At 38.8% G+C, this 15549-nt stretch overlaps 1 non-coding gene across 1 annotated transcript; it reads right to left on the reverse strand.

The window, feature by feature from the left end:
• Window positions 1-3405: 3405 nt before the first annotated feature.
• Window positions 3406-3478, reverse strand: TRNAF-GAA (transfer RNA phenylalanine (anticodon GAA)). Its single transcript has one exon. It is a non-coding gene; the product is annotated as a tRNA-Phe (tRNA).
• Window positions 3479-15549: the final 12071 nt, after the last annotated feature.

Genomic DNA, 15549 nt, shown 5'->3' on the forward strand with positions numbered 1-15549 from the left:
ATGTAACTTGTTTATATACATAAGGTGTAGATCAATTGGTTTAAGTGAAGTTTAGTCCTTAGTACGGTATTGGTTCAAATCTCATGTGGAGAGATTCAGGGTGGGAGCCATTTGTGGTAGATAAAAATTGTCTTAAGGTGATTAATTCTTACACAATATTGGAGATAACATTTAATAAGTGGGCTCCATAGGTGGGCAAAGCATTTTTCCATCCAACATTGGGGTTGACCTTATCCTAAATTTGGTGTAGTTCAAAAAAAACAAAAAAAGTATTAAAAAATAAAAATTATGATACTCACATACTCATGCTAATAAGAGACACCAATAAAATTAAAAAATATAGATATAAACAATAAAGTTGTTGATTTTATGAGCATAGGAAGAATCTCTAGATAGTTGTGAGATTATCACAATTGAACCTACATTTTCCTTGAGAAACCCGAACCCAAGCAATTGGTCTGGTTGTTGTTATTGATAAAGAGAAAGATCAAGGTCCAGATACCTGGTAATAAAGAAATAATTAAGGAAATAGACATATTCCAACCAATAAGACCCCTCCAAATATTGAATTTATTAATTATTAAAAAGGATAAAAGGAAGTCCCCTAGTGGGATGACCAAGTGGTTGGCACAATGCAATGTTATTCCTTCCATTGGGTTTCAAATCCCACGGGGGACATCTTTAGCTTTTTTATTTCTTCTGTAAATTAAAATGGTTTATATTATAAGGAAAACACAAATTTTGCATATTTCAAATGCTCTGTAGCACCCTGATCACAAGAGAGCTCCCCAACAGCTCCTAGTGGAGTTGGGATTTTCTATCATCTACTAAACTCGGTTTACCTATTACAAAGCCCCAAATAGTAAAATTCATACAATAACCTTCAATAGAGCAACCAATAACAAAACCCAAAATCATCGATACACTACTATACCACAAGACATACAACCAACCATAATAGACGATCATAGATATAATTAGGAATCAAAATAAGAAATGAGAGAAGGATCCCTGACACTCGAACCAAGCGGAGCAACATTATCAGATTTATAAAGGAGGTGACCTTTAACATGAGCTAATCTTGAATGCAGTTTGTCCAGAGTGAAGTGTTGGTTTCATAACATCCTCTTGATATCCTGTAGCATAACAAAGACATTATAATGTTCAACCTACTTCTCTTTTAGGACAAGACCAAATTGGTCTTCATTTTCTAGTGAATGGCTATAGAGTTGAGATTTTTTTTTTCCATCCCCTGGTATGTCCAAGGTCCAGAACCTAGCAAGATACCCCATCCAATATCTTTGAGTCGGAGTGGGATTGTCTCTCCACTCTCGCTTGAGTCTCGAGCTTCTTGATTTCCCTCTTGGTCTCAAGAGGGACTGCATTGAAATACATTGTTGAAAATGCATGAGCAAAGAGATGGGCACCCCACTAATCAGGTGGGTTGCTACCACCACCACCCCTTTTGTAGCACATATGTTGACTTTCCGGCATGGCTAACAAGAGGGGGTAAGACTTAAAATAATAATTGCACTGACCACTTCCCGCAACGTGACAAGAGACCAACCAAGCCCGACGATAAACCAGAGGAAAGACCAACATGATTCCCACATTTGAGTGAATAACCCCAACTTGAATGAAGGATAGAATATGTGGGAGTGGCAACCCTCTACCACAGACATGACATTAGAAGGCACTTACCCACAAAGCTTCTAGACACCTGAGACACAACCCAATCTAGACCATGCCCAATACTTTGCATATAAATACACTTCCCAACTGAGGGTGACCCAACACTAACACAACCACTACAACTTGGAAAGTTTCTAAGACAAACAAATAACAGTGAAGAGAGTGATACCAACAAACCATTGCTCTTGCATCTAATACAAAGATGGTGCTTCCCTCCGTCATCACCTAAGGACAATTCCCACCAACATGCTTGACTACACCAGAAACCCAAAACCCTCCTCGAATGGCATGGTTTAGTTGCAAAGACTTCCTCTTTGGCTTCACACCAGATCGATGGGGTTATCTAGTTGTTATTGTGCCTTCCTCCCACCACTCCTCTAGCACCTAACACGAAAACCTCCTCACAACACATAGGAGCATAATTATCCTGACAACTCACCGCATCGAGGACCTTCAAAACACCCACCTCACCCCCTTCTATGGCACCACAGAGGAATACCCCCTCACAGAACTTAAGTCAGGGATAGAGTTGACTCGAGAATTCACCACTTCAATGGTAAACCAGAGAGCAGGTTACAGGGAAATCGACTCCTCGACCTCGTGCCTACAAAAGCCTATGACCTTCACCTCCCAACCAAAAATAAAAATTCAGCCTTGCATCCATATTTGTTGAGTGCTAGGAAGTTGCATGCATTCGCTTCCACAAGACACATCTTGCCCCATGCATTAACTTCAATCAGGTGGCCAAGGTGGTGGGCATGAGCCCCAAGCCCCCTTGTGATGTGTGCACACCCCCATCGGGGAAGCTCATTACCATGGTAATTAAAAAAAACATCCTTCATTCTCTAAGTTACCAATCCACCATGGTAATTTAACAAAAAATAGTTACAAATTCACCATGGTAATTGGAGTCGCAACGATCACAATCATTCTCTAAAATACCACAAGTTCTAATGGATCTTATTATTTTTTTTTCAACGCTAACGGATCACATATGCTTGTCAAATAAGGGTAGACAAAGTGGTTAAGACATGACATTAACTCCCTCTCCACTCGAGTTCGACTCCCTGAAAATGGCATGTTAAGCTTGTGGTGATTAGGCTAGAGGAATAGGCAACCCCAAGGAGTTACTCCATTCGTGGTCAATACAAGATGTCTCAATTCTTGCTAATTCATATATTCCTAGTATATATGTCTTACAGGAAGATCATATATACTCTTGGTGGTATAGTGGCAGCGGTTGGATTTGATTTTGGGTCTAACCCATATCACTCCAACGAGTTACCGATTCACCATGGTTTAAAAAAATATGACTACATACACTTAACCGTGTATTCTAATGAGGCTTCAAATTTGCTCGTAAAAAAATGGAAATTCTGGTAAGATTTTGATAAAATCCAGCATAAATTTTGGGAAATCAAGGTTATAGCTATTAAGTTTGAAGATTCTAGATGCCCCGGGTTTATGATGGCACTAAATCCATTTCCACCATAAAAAACAAAATTTAAGCATTCCTATAGTTAGATTTAGCACACCTATTGTCAGATTTTTTGGGAAAAATATAACCAGATTTTGAAGATTTTAACACATCTAGGTCAGTTTTTTTGAGAAAAATATGACCAAATTCCGACAATTTTTTGTCACCTCGTCGAAAACACATCACAATTACTCTAAAATATTAAAAGCTTGGAAACATCCCATTTACGTAACCAATGCGGTGAGCGTGGATCGAACACGCGACCTTCAGATATTCAGTCTGACGCTCTCCCAACTGAGCTATCCCCGCAAGGTTCTGGATAACCAGCATTGAAATTCTTCACTTTATGAAAAACATAAATCTTCACGTTATTAAGTAACCATGACACCATACATCGCTGATTCGTGTGGCAAGAGCGATGAACCTTGTGAACCCCATACCTTTCGCATGCGAGTACCCTACAGTTTAAGCTACATTGACACACATTTAATATTTCATATTTAAGCTTCAGTAGCTAAGCATACCTTTACTATATAATTTTGTCACAAATAGTCGACCCAATATTGAGTCACTGTTAACATATTAAATATTTTAGTATACCACGAAGTCCATTTAAATTCTAATCATGTAAGTTAAAAGATAACTGGCCACGTGCTACAACACAAGATCCTCTCTACCTCATTACACACAAACTGTGAAAAATAGATTTATAAATTAGCTTTTAGGTATGAGGCATAAAAATAAAACAACACATGAGAATTAAGAATTCATTTGTGTTTTGGTTCTAAAGCATAAAATATGCTCTCTTTAATTAGAAGTTGGTCTTCTTTTGATGTAAGATATAGGTTGAGGTTTAAGATATAATTTAGTGAAAGTGAAAGTTTTTTCTTTTATAAATTATTAGTAAATTATTTTAGGTAGTTTATTTTTTTTAATAATGGTGATGAGTTAATCTACATTCATGGATGGTACCTAGTGATGCCTATTTCTACTGGTGATGAGTCAATCTACATTCATGGATGGTACCCAGTGATGCCTATTTCTACTAGTGATGAGTCAATCTACATTCATGGATGGTACCTAGTGATGCCTATTTCCACTGGTGATTTGACAAGTGAATTATGATAAATTTTTAAAATGTGTTTATTCTAAAGAGTGGTTGATGACATGGTACTAAACTTCATGTGGTCATATCTTTCGATCCATAGGTCAGATCAGGAAAAAATCTATATCACCGAAATCATCTCGACAAGACGAACACAACAATGTCATATATTTAAGGTTTTGAATAAGTTGAAAAAGATCAAAATTTTTAGACCCCATTTCCAAAATGCCACTTTAGATCTCAGGTCAGCATAGTGACCGCCTCCTTCTAACCTATGTTTGGGGTAGGATTAGGAGGGGGGTTGTTAGAGAGTGGTATCAGAGCCTCCCGGTGCAACACTTGAACCTCTAGAAGTGAGTGGATATCAAATCTGAGTGTAGTAACTGGATATTGCACCTTGAAGGTCTGGACAACCTGTGGTTGTGACCTTGGAGATCTATCATTTTCTTTAATTTTGCAGAAATTCCTACATGGCAGTAAGTATGGATATTTATAACAGATGATCACTATTGGTTGAGTGATGTGATCTTGCATACTTGGGATGATTGTGCATGTTAATGTCCCTATAATATGAGGGATGTGGGGGAAAATCCATGTGTGGTTGTAGCCTAGATAATATGGCTTGTTTCTAATTGAATGTAAGTATATGTATATGAATACTTTGATTGGATGGGAGAGTCCCATTTCTTGAGTGTTATATGGCAAAGAACCTCAGTGGAGGTTGCCTATTTCTTTATGATTATTGCAGTTATTATGTTTTCTTACGAATACATTTTTTCGTGGTCAATGCCACCCTTGTTTAAGGAATGGGGTGTGGCATAGGAAATGGCTAGTTGAATCCTGTAAAGGTTGTTATCTCACTATGAGATAGAATGTCCAAGTTCAATATTTTAATTAGATGAGTTCAAAGGCAAGGGTCTTGTATAGACCTTGTAAATGAAGGACTTGTAGTCATGCTAGAGAAAGAGACTAAATGAAGCCACTAAAGGCTGACATTCCTTTTAAACTTTGAAGGCTGATTTTAATAGGTGGTAATAGGGGTCTCGGTAAAGAGGTTGATAGTAATCAATGTTGATATGTTAAATGGTTCTAATTAATTTCTTAAGATTGCAGATTCCCTGATTACTAGCCTTGGTATAAAGGTTGAATTTGAATTTTTGCTTAGGTATTGGTACAAAGACAATGACATTAATGATGTTGATATTGACATAGTAGTTGGGTTCCAATTATACCTGAACTTAACAAGGAAACTAGAATCTTCTGAAAGCATGGTTATAAATGAGTTGATATTTGCATGTGCATGTAGAAATTTTGGTTTTTGAAAAATTATGTTGAGACATTTATGTCCTGGATTTTGAGACATATGTGTAGTGGCAGGGTAGCATGCTTGGTACAACACGGCAAGACAACTAGTATATTTTTTTTATATTTATTAATGCATTAGAAATTGAGTGTATGTGGCAGCACATAGCAAGACTTAGTGGTGTTGAAAATCTGTGATAGGTTAACCCGATAATGCAATATAAATCAAAGCAGAATACTATAACCTACTTCTACTATCAATTTGCGAAAGCTTAAAGATCGAGCTGAACAACATAACCAGAAGAAGAAGAACCAATGACATAATACACATGAAAATACTTTGGGGAAAGTCTCAGATAAAAACCCCACACTATTGTATTATCATACATGGTGGAAATACATAGGAATTATACAAAGCCTTAGCTCTCACAACTAGCCAGCTCTCAGTACAGTCCTCACAGATGCTCACAGGCAATCTTCGCTTCTCTTCAGCCTTCCTCTTTGCCCTCCAAGCTCCTATTTCCTTGCACTATTCCTTGTGGATGATTAGCCTATTACCAAGTGGAAAAACAAACCTTCAAAATTGTGCAATCCTCGAGGATGAATCCTTGACTGCATGCATGAGTTTTCTCCATGAGAAAACACATGCAACTGATAGTACACTGTCCTTGAACATTAATCTCAACTGGGTCTTTCTCATAATAGACATGCATGAGTTTCTGATGAGGGAATCTTCAGTTAAATAGAGTAGCACTAGTTGAGTGCATTAATGCATCAACTGACTGTTAACTCACTATTAGTTCCTCAAACAGTTTGGAACTAATTTAATTGGACTTAACTCTGTAAACTGATTTAACTAATTACAACTCAAATATAACTCAATCTTATCTCCCTAATTTAAGGGATAACTCTTGCATGACTTCAGAAAGACTTCTAACTTGAATTTCTCCAACTAATTAATTTAAAATAAATAAATTAATTATTTCCAAGTAGCTATTAAGACTAAATTCGATTTTAATTCACAATTTAATTCAAGGACAAATTAAATTGGAATATTCTTGTTGCCATATTTCAACACTCCCTCTCAACAAGAAAGGGATTATCTGCCACCCCAATCCTGTCTCTATGGAACTCGAATTTACACTTTGACAATGCCTTTGTCAAAATGTTAGCATCTTGCTCCTCTGTCGAAATATACTGCAGCAACATGATCCTCCTCGCTACACAGTCTCTGAGATGATGATACTGGATGTCGATGTGCTTGGACCTATCATGAAATATTGGATTCTCAGAGAGTTTGATACAACTCTGATTATCACAATAGATCACTGTTGGATCCATCCTCTCATCAAACAAACCAACTAGGATTTTCTACATCCAAATGGCCTCACATGCCGCCTAACTTACAACCATGTATTCTGCCTCTACCGAGCTGAGTGCAATTGACCTCTGTTTCCTGCTGTATGAAGAAACTATCGCTAACCCAAGGTTGAAAATCCCTCCTGATGTGCTCTTTCGATCTGATGGACTCCCTGCCTAATCTGGATTAGTGAAGCCCTGTAGCTTCACTCCCTATGTCCGTCTGTACCATAATCCATACTGAGATGTGCCTCTGAGGTATCTCAATACATGCTTTGCCGCCTTCCAAAACATCTTGGTAGGCTGAACCATTGCTTGACTCGGCTGGTTCACTGCATAACACAAATTTGATCGTGTGTTCATTAAGTACATCAATGAACCCACAAGCTGCCTGTACACAGTAGCCTCTACCACTTCTCTTGAAGTAGCAACCTCCTTCCTCTAGTTACCTGCTAGAGGAGTCTGCATGGACTTGCACTTCTCCATGTGGAATCTCCTTAGTATCTCATTGGCATACTTGCCCTAAGACACAAACAAGTCCCCATCCTTTTGCCACACTTCCATGCCAAGAAAGTAATGCATGAGACCCATGTCTTTCATCTCGAATTCTCTTGCAAGGTCCTCCTTGCAAGACATGATCAACTGATCATCACCAGTCAATATGAGATCACCAACATAAAGTACGATGATCAAAAACTTACCTTTCACCACGATGTGGTATAGGTTCGCAACCGCCTCACTCTTTGTGAAGCCCAACCCGGTGAAGTAGTTGTATATCCTGGTGTACCAAGCACGAGGTGCTTGCTTCAGCCTATACAACGCTCTCTTGAGTCGGCACACATGCAACTCATGATCGAAGGTCTCAAAACCTTTCGGCTGCTCTATGTACACCTCTTCCTCTAGCCATTGAGGAATGCAGTCTTCACATCCATCTGATGGATCTTCCAACCCATCTGTGTTGATAGTTCCAACATAGATCTGATAGATGAGTACCTTGCGACAGGAGCAAAAGTCTCATCATAGTCAATCCCCTCGACCTGTGAAAAGCCACGGGCAACAAATCTTGCCTTATGCTTCTCCACACTACCATCAACAGCTTGCTTTACCTTGTAAAGCCAATGGGAACTCACAACTGACTTGTTCTCCGGTCTCGGAACCACATCCCAAACACTGTTACGAACTATGGAGTCATACTTCTCCACCATAGCATCAACCCAAATTGGTTGCTGCACTGCTTCCTCAAAGGAAGATGGCTCGGTCTCAACACATTCCCCAGCAAGGGCCATGTATCTAGTGTACCTCTCACGTGACCTCCTATGTCTGTGCTGAGAAGATGGTGCTCCCACATTATCTCTCGCATCCTCCGACAATTTGTCAGCTTCTCTTGTGCGCTTCCGTCCATCTCTCGAAGACTCTGCTTGAGTGGATGTCTCCACTCGTGGAACCTCTGCATGCGGCTGCTCTGCATCAGTCTAAGACTCCTCCTCCTTAGGAACTAACAATTCCTCCACAGCCTATAGTTAGAGCTCCCTCTCAAGGGAAACTCGCATGGCCTTCTGCTCATCAAACTTGAGATCTATGCGAACCACTATCCTCCGACTAGTAGGCAAGTACACCAGATAGTTGTGAGGTGCATCAGTGTACCCCACAAATATTCCCAACTCTGCTGTCAGCTCAAGCTTCTTCCGTGCATCCTTTGTCACATGGCAATATATCGATGAGCCAAAGATCCCGAAGTGACCCACATCTGGTCTCTTATGGGAGAAAGCTTTCTCTGGTGTCTTCATCCCAAGTATGCGATGTGGGCTTCTATTATGCAAATAGACCGTTGTGTTGCATGCCTCAACCCACAAGTGAAGTGGTAGGCCTTGGTCATGCAACATTGCCCATGCTGCCCCTACAATAGTTCTATTCTTCCTCTCGGCCACCCCATTCTGCTGTGGGTTATGAGGTGTCGTCAACTCTCGTTTAATTCCTTCTGCTGCACAGAAGTCCTTAAACTCTTGAGAGACATATTCTCCACTGTTATCGCTTCTCAAGGCCTTGATCTTCTTCCCTGACTCTTTCTCGACCAAAGCTTTGAACTCACAAAACTTTGTGAAGGTTTGGTCCTTCTTCTGCATGAAATAAATCCAACATTTATGAGAATAATCATCAACGAAAATCACATAATACCTTTGCTTCATTGTGGATGTCGTCGATAATGGTCCACACAAATCAGTATGAACTCGCTCTAAGATAGCCTCTGCTCAACTGTCTCGATCATGAAAGGAAGACTTGGTGTACTTTCCCAAGGTACAACCTTTGCATGTGTCAACTTGCTCAAGTTTACCTTTTGGAAGTCCTGTAGATATCTGCCGCATTATCTTCAAAGCCCCATGATGCAAATGGCCCAACCACCTGTGCCACAACTTGCCAATGTCTTGGCTTTGCACCAATTTTGCTTTCGTACTCAATGCTACACAATCATCTACCTTTAGTTTATAGAGATTCTTCACTCGAATCCCTATCCTCTTGGTCTGACCCATGGCTATGTGTCTTAGGAACACCTTTCCTTTACTAAAGACAACATCGTAGCCTTTGTCCTCCAACATCGCGACTGATACCAAGTTCTTCTTTAGTCCAGGCACATACATCACATCTGTCAAGGTGAGAGGAGCTCCATGCTCCCTCTGAAAAGCAACCGTGCCCACTCTTGAAACAATATACCTTCCGTCGTCACCCATCTCTATGCGCATCTTGAGGTATTTCTCCTCCAAGGCATTGAATAAATTTTTATCACCGGTCATGTGGAATGAGGCTCCATTGTCAAGATACCAGACACAACCCATCATCGATGACACCATGCATGCGATGAGGGTAAAGTCCATTTCAAACTGAGAGGTTAATGCCTTACCTTCCGATCCTTCCGAGGATCCCTTCTTGGACTTCTTTGATGGGAAATTAGTCGCATAATGTCCCATCTTGTGACAATTAAAGCATCTTACTTTAGACATGTCACCCTTCTTCCCTCCATGAGAAGAATTCGATTTGAAATGGGAAGCCTTCCCCTTCCCTTTCCTTGCCTTACTTGCTAAGGCTAGATTTTCTTCATCATCATTCTTGGATGAAGAACCATCTCATGTACTCCTCCTGATCTCCTCCTACATAAGATCCAACCACAGTCGTTCCCAATCTGGCAGTTTCTCCCTTCCATTCACATAGTCCTGGTAGCTATTCCAACTCTTTGGAAGGCCAAGGAGAGCGAGGCTCACCATATCATCATTGACAGTAGTTATTCCCACTCTACCAAGCTCATCTTTGCAGGTGGTGATCTTGTTCAGATATGTGGAAATGGTATCGCCCTTCTCCATCTTGATTCTTCGAAGCTTATCCTTGAGCGCCAATTTACTCTGGTCTCTACTGTTCTGGTAGAGGTCCTTCAATGCCTTCCACATTGAAAAGGGAGTATCCTTCCCATGGAGACTCGAGACAATATGGTCTCGAACTCCCTCAAGGATGATCCGTCTCGCCTTCGCCACACACTTCTTCCACTCAAACAACTCTTGTGCATTAGTTGAAGCTAGCTTTGGGATTTCTTGATCAATGAATTCCTTCAAGCCATTGTCTTCTAATACAACCTCCATTCTATCTTTCCATGCTATGTAATTCGAGCTACCTTCCAAGGCATACTCGAGTCTCAAGCCATAGAACGCCATTGGCCAACCTTGAAGTATGATATGAATTTGATTTTCACCTGCAACCCCGAACTTCAAACTTCGAATTCTCTTCTCAGTATACTGTTCACAACTCCGATACCATGTAGAAAACCTGTGATAGGTTAACATGATAATGCAATATAAATCAAAGAAGAATACTATAACCTACTTCTACTATCAATTTGCGGAAGCTTAAAGATTGAGCTGAACAATATAACCAGAAGAAGAAGAATCAATGACACAATACACATGAAAATACTTTGGGGAGAGTCTCAGATAAAAACCCCACACTATTGTATTATCATACATGGTGGAAATACATAGGAATTATGCAAAGCCTTAGCTCTCACAGCTAGCCAACTCTCAGTATAATCCTCACAGATGCTCACAAGCAATCTTGGCTTCTCTTCAGCCTTCCTCTCTGCCCTCCAAGCTCCTATTTCTTTGTGTTGTTCCTTGTGGATGATTAGCCTATTACCAAGTGGAAAAACAAACCTTCAAAACTGCAGAATCCTCAAGGATGAATCCTTGACTGCATGCATGAATTTTCACCATGAGAAAACACATGCAACCGATAGTACACTGTCCTTGAACATTAATCTCAACTGGGTCTTTCTCAGAATAGACATGCATGAGTTTTTGATGAGGGAATCTTCAGTTAACTGGAGTAGCACTAGTTGAGTGCATTAATGCATCAACTGACTGTTAACTCACTATTAGTTCCTCAAACAATTTGGAACTAATTTAACTGGACTTAACTCAGTAAACTGAGTTAACTAATTACAACTCAAATATAACTCAATCTTATCTCCTTAATTTAAGGGATAACTCTTGCATGACTTCAGAAAGACTTCTAACTTGAATTTCTCCAACTAATTAATTTAAAATAAATAAATTAATTATTTCCAAGTAGCTATTAAGACTAAATTCGATTTTAATTCACAATTTAATTCAAGGACAAATTAAATTGGAATATTCTTGTTGCCATATTTCAACAAGTGGCAACGAAAGGAAACATGTACCGTGGCATGTTGTAGTAGGATATGGACCAAGTCCATTGAGAATGAGGAAGAGGGACATCCCTCCAAAGGAAAGGAACCTTCAGGAATTTGGAGGTTGAACTAAAGGACTTGGAAGATGAGCTAAGGATCTGCAAGGAAAAACTTAGAAAGCCCACCTGAAAACAACAAGAACTATCCAAGTGGAATGTTGAACTACAAAAACAATTACAAGAAATGACATATCAAAATGAATCTTCAAAAAGGAAAGATGACATTGTTAGGAAGAGGTCCCACGAGGCTGAAAAGGAGGAGGATATTTTCTTGTTGGTACTATGGAGAAAAGCATCTGAAAAGAGATTATGTTCGTAAGTGAAAGAAGAAAGAAGATAGCCCCCACAAGCCACAGGGACACGAATCAATGATGCAGGATGCCGAGAAGGAGGAGTGGGAATTACCTCAAGCTCCTTGACATATACATATATGTGTTGAAGAGATCCCCTGTGAACCTTTGGCGAAAGTAAGAATTCAAGGTTGTTTTGAGCCTTGTAAAGAGGTCTTGAACTGATTTTGGTATGTGGATACACATATGTACATGTATACATATGTGTACTGGTGTGGTGGCTAGAAGTTCCATGAACGCTAGACCCATGGGGATAAAATTTGATTTTGTGGATTGTTTTATCTTAATGCCTATATGTGGTGGCTTTAATTTACTACTTTCATGATTGATGTCATTTTGATTTTAGATTTGTGTATGACCATGACTATTTTTTTATGTGTGGTTTCCTCTATGATTACAATCATGAATTTTATTCTGTTTGCGGCATTGCCTCTTGTTTTTTCTCTTACATTGCCTATTGATGGTATGATGGGCCTTGATTTACATACTTAAAGCTTAGGGCCTCGATTCAAATTGGTTGAAGGTGATAGGGAGGCTACGAAGCTCTAGTAAGAGAGCTAAAGAGGATTGCATGTAATGTACATGAATAATGATTCGCTGAATGAGTTCCAGATAACAAGGAACTTCAAATTGGGAAGATGGGTTGGAAGAAGGCCAATGTTGGAACATATTGGAGAGATACTTCTAGACATGAAAGTAGGCATAGGTGAAAACATGTCGCTGGATATTGCCACATAATAGTAATGTGAAAAGAAAAGGTAAAAAAGAGGAATTATGGAAGATAATTCCATTAACTAATGTGTGCTTTGCTTATGTACAGGGAGTTAGCTAAACCATGATTTTATTTGACATGAGTCAAGGTTTGTTATGCCCATGATTGAGTGAAAGATCACATGATGGCCAAGTGGCTAGTTAGACCATGGAAACAATGGATAGTAAAATGGTAAAAGGGAGTTAACTTAACCCTAACATTTTTACGCATGTGCTTATATATTGTATGCATGATTATTCTATTGCATATAAAATTGAAAATACCATTTTCCTTACAGGGTTTAATCAAGAGCCCTTCTTGTAGAAGAGGGACCATTTAAACTCATCTAATGTAGATGTGAATGGCATAAAATGGTTCTCGGTTAATGAGGAATCAAGTGGGGAAAAGTAGCCCTGACTTATTTGTGAATTTAATAACATTTTAATAAGATTCTTATATTATTCCCATGTTATATCATGAACAAGCAATGATGAAGGATATATTAGCAAAAGGAAAGCAGTGTTATCTATGACGTGCAAGGAAAAGCATGGATAATTAAAGAAAACACAAAGAGTACATTGGATTGTGGATGCACGCAGTGAAGCATGGGAAGGACACTGGAGGTAGTGTTTCCTAGTGTCTATAGGTAGATAAGGTGTGTTCTTCGTATTTTCAATGATGTTTCATATATATCATATTGCGTTTTTTGTATTGTGTATGTGTTGTGTTGTACATGTATTCATTGTGTTGTATTATATGTTGCCTTTGGTGGATGGAGGCAGTGTGGGATGGTGGTACCCTGTTTAAGATATTTGTTAGTTAAAAATCCCTCAGAAGTGCTCTACCTCAAGCTTTGGAATCTCGATCGAGTGTGACAGTTGCAGGTAAGACTTGGTTGCAACTTTCTATGGTTGGGTGGAGAGTTAGAGTCCCACTCTCAGTTGCCATAATTTTCTTAAGATAAGTATAACCTTATGTTCATGCTGATGATTACTATATTGTCTTTGTTTCTTGTATTAGGATAATGTCATGCTAATGTAAAGGAGTTTAGTGATATAGATGTTGTATGAGGCATGATGTGTGATTATAGTGTTTACATGATTGACTATGCCATAATTTGGATTTTCCTACAAGCTTTTGTTAGCATTGTTCACATTTTTGAGTAGGAATAATGGGTATTCCTCACTCCCTTGACATATTGGTATGGTTACATTGTATGGTTTCCTTTCAAGTCTTTCAGTGAAGCACACCCAAGTTCTTGGGTCTGCATTTTCACTTTCCCAAAGCTCAGGAATAAGTGATCCTTGCATTAATGTGTTGTTAATGAGACTGTCTCATAATATTTCATAACTTGATCTCATGGTCCTGGACTTGACATGATATTTTCCATATACCTGATGAGATATATTCCTTCATTGATAACTACTCCTATATATGTTTCTTGACACTGTGGTAGTAATAAAATTGGGGTTTTGTTACTCTTGGTATACTTGTGCTCAAGAAGGTTTGCCTGGAGTGTATGTTGTTTATTTTGGTTAGAAGCAGCTAATAGTCTCCATAAGTTTTTAACAATGTTAATAAGTTGAGTCTTGAAAGGGAGCTCCATCTTCATGCCAATCTCAATTTACTTTCTAGTCTACATATGGTGGATTCCTGTAGGATTTGGGCTTTGTAGGATTCTTGCTCGCTCTCCTGGGTTTGTTGCATGTTTATTATTAGCCCAAGGGACCAGTGGATCTCAGGAAAAAGATAAGCTTCATTTATTTTTATTGTTATCAACCTAAGAAGCCTATATAATTTTGTGTTGTATAAGTTTTCCATTTTTTCTATGGGCCTTAGTGATTATGAAGGGGCAAATCCTTGTTCTAGTTATTCTATTGCTTACAGATTGGCTATTAAGCCTTGTGCCATTAATTTTAAGCTCAAGAAGGGTAGTGTAAGGTGTGTGTGTGTATATCTATCTATATATATATATATATATATATATATATATATATATATATATATATATATATATATATATATATATATATATATATATATATATAGATATATATATATATATCTATATAGATATATATATATATATATATACACTAAGTTTGAATGGTCGTGCAGAACCCTGTTGGAAGCTTAGGAGGGATAACTCCTATTGAAATCTCAAGAGAGATAACTCCAGTGGGCCATATAAAACCTTAAGAGAGACTAGCCAAGTCCTAGAGCATGCTCAAACGATCACAGAAACACTATAGCCAAGGCATAGATTAATCATCTATAAATGCAACTATTAACTTATGTAGAACCCTATTGGAAGCTTAGAAGGGATAACTCCTGTTGAAAGATCAAGAGAGATAGCTCTAGTGGGACATATAAAACCTTAAGAGCGACAGGCTGAGTCCTAAAGCAGGCTCAAATGATCACAAAATCACTGTAGCCAAGGCGTAGATTAAGCCTCTGTAAAAGAAACTATTAACTTATGCACGTGAAAAATATCTAGTATTAGCCCTCAACGCATTTAAACTCCAACTTATATGACCTTTTCCTGGTGACCAAGATCTTGGAATCTTGGTCTCAACGTTTTGGAGCATAGTCTCTTAGATTTTCTTCCGAGATTGTTTTGGCCGAGACAAAAACCTCTGAGACTCTGTTCTGAGGTGGAAAAAGGTTCACATCAATTGCAGTGCTTCAAATTCCATCTCCATGCTTTGAGTTTTCAAACCTCCAAGATGAAAAGTATTCCCATTACCTAACATATGCATCTTTT

The sequence above is a fragment of the Pinus tabuliformis genome, chromosome 5_1 (assembly GCF_031772625.1).
Source record: "Pinus tabuliformis cultivar Carrire ecotype Pingquan chromosome 5_1, CPIR1, whole genome shotgun sequence".
Lineage (NCBI taxonomy): Eukaryota > Viridiplantae > Streptophyta > Pinopsida > Pinales > Pinaceae > Pinus > Pinus tabuliformis.